At 29.8% G+C, this 2,324-nt stretch overlaps 1 protein-coding gene across 3 annotated transcripts in view; it reads left to right on the forward strand.

Annotated features, from left to right (window-relative positions):
* Positions 1-306: 306 nt before the first annotated feature.
* LOC106462337 (receptor-transporting protein 3-like) overlaps positions 307-2,324 on the forward strand; it is a 77,981-nt gene continuing 75,963 nt past the window's right edge. For 2 of the 3 annotated variants that reach the window (XM_022389571.1, XM_013922250.2), the window contains exon 1: positions 307-441. The gene's annotated coding sequence lies outside the window, so the exon portion shown is untranslated. Of the gene's footprint in view, positions 446-2,324 lie in introns of all 3 variants that reach the window. The other variant, XM_022389572.1, reaches the window with a different exon arrangement.

The following is a 2,324-nucleotide window of genomic DNA, read 5'->3' on the forward strand; positions in this document are numbered from 1 at the left end:
ACTTGTCATCTGCTTTACATGACAAGCTTCACAATCAATACTTGTCATCTGCTTTACATGACAAGCTTCACAATCAATACTTGTCATCTGCTTTTCTTTTATCTTCTTATGAAGTCTGAAAGAATTAGATATTATTTTATCAAATAAAGCACTAACACAGTCTTTACTTTGTGTATAACGACGCTTAAGATGACGTAAGAGTTATGTGTTGCTACATCTGATTTTACAATATACGACATAACACTAACGACCAATGATAATTTAGAAACCTCACAACCTGGGTTCGCGCCAACCCGGAAAAACTCGCTACACGTGCTGCGTGTGCAAGAAACTGAGAAACATAATAAGGTATGTAAGTTGTTAGAAGAACATCCTTGACTTGTTCGTCATGGTAACCCACCAGAACTGACCTCTCGTGTAGTTTCCCAAAATCAACAAAAAGTAAGTATTTAAGAAATATATGTAAATGTTTTATATGTAAATTAATTTAGACATTATACTTGTACATATCTACAATTCAGACATGTGACGAAAATCGTCTCTTTTATTCAATTGTCTTTAGAAATATGCCTAGATCGAAATTTCCCTGTAAAAATCCCAGACGTATTTGGATAGTTTTAATGTTCTTTTATAATTTCAACGGTTTTTCTTGGACAAAGAAATGACTTGGTGAGCTTGACTGATTAAACCACCAATATGATGAACTTCACAACAAGATAAAAATATGTATGTAGAAATGAAAACTTCTATGATACTAAATAAACTGTGCATTACATTTTTGAAAGCTGTTCTGGAAACAATTTCGTTGTTCACACTATAATTATGTAATATTTATTAACACATACATACATAGACACATACGTACATATAAACAAAATATTTGCATAGATAAATTAGACCATAAAATACGTATAAATGTTTAGATCTTTACGTTTAATACCGTTGTAAGATACATTATTTAATGTTTGTATATGTTTATCTTAACAGTCTTGTCCTTTGCAACGAAGCTCAAGTTGTTAGTATTTTGTTTTTGATTCAAATACGTGGTACAAATAACTAATACCGAAATTTTCAAACTAAAAATAATACTGTTTTTGTTTTGCTATGAAACCTTAGTGCATTACTTTCCTTTTTTTGCTATGAAACCTTAGTGCATTATTTTCCTCTTTTTTTGCTATGAAACCTTAGTGTATTACTTTCCTTTTTTTGCTATGAAACCTTAGTGCATTACTTTCCTTTTTTTGCTATGAAACCTTAGTGTATTACTTTCCTTTTTTTGCTATGAAACCTTAGTGCATTACTTTCCTTTTTTTTGCTATGAAACCTTAGTGCATTACTCTCCCTTTTTTTACTATGAAATCGAAATGTACTCGTTTTTATTTGTTTTTGTTTTCATTTCTACCATAGAGTCGGAATACACTTAATTCTATCTGTCAAGTTGGAGTTCATTTCGGTGCCAAATGATGACTAAAAGGATTTCTTTAACACATAAATTTGATATACTTTTTTCATTTGCTCATGCCGAAAAAGATTGTTTTTTCGTATGTGGTGCAGTAGAAACTGTACTGATAAATAACTTTATGATTGGCTTTTTATGTCATTATTTCTTTTTCAGTTTAGATTTTTATTATGTTGATGGTTTTAATGTGCAGAATTGGTTTTTCAATGAATTGCTTATGTGACTAGCTAGTTAACTCATTTAGTTGATTGTTTGTGTTTGTTATTATGCCTCCGAGTCTCCTGTATGTTTACGAAACTACAACGCTAAAATCTAGGGTTCGATCCTCCCTCTGAACACAGCAGATAGCCCAATGTGGCTTCTCTCCACAAAAACAAACAAATTTACATCTTCGAATTTCTATGTATTTTGTAAAAATAAAACATTTTTAGCTTAGTTGAAAATTATTGTATTTAATTCTGAATGTTTGGTCATAAAAATGTTCTACTCTGAGAGTATAACAAAAAATTATATTTATTTGTTAAATGTGATTATTTTATTCAGATTTCCACAAAATGTAGAATATTCCTACTCATAATTTTGATAAAAGTATAGTAATGATATTTCGAAATGTCGAATTGGCTCACTTATATTATATGAACGTTGGTTACACCTTGAGTTCCAATCGAAATGTAAATCCAAACAAATAATTTTATAGCTATTTAGAATCTTTGAATTAAATCTTAAAGGTTTCATAATTTCTCCAATTCAGAATTCCTAAACTAAACCATAAAGTTTGTGCCAATACGCTCAAGTTCAATGTATTAGTGTTTGATTAAAATGTAAAAAACCAAAAAACAATTGTAAAAAAGTCTGTTATGTCTCC

The sequence above is a fragment of the Limulus polyphemus genome, unplaced genomic scaffold (genome assembly GCF_000517525.1).
Source record: "Limulus polyphemus unplaced genomic scaffold, Limulus_polyphemus-2.1.2 Scaffold1145, whole genome shotgun sequence".
NCBI classification, from domain to species: Eukaryota; Metazoa; Arthropoda; class Merostomata; order Xiphosura; family Limulidae; genus Limulus; species Limulus polyphemus.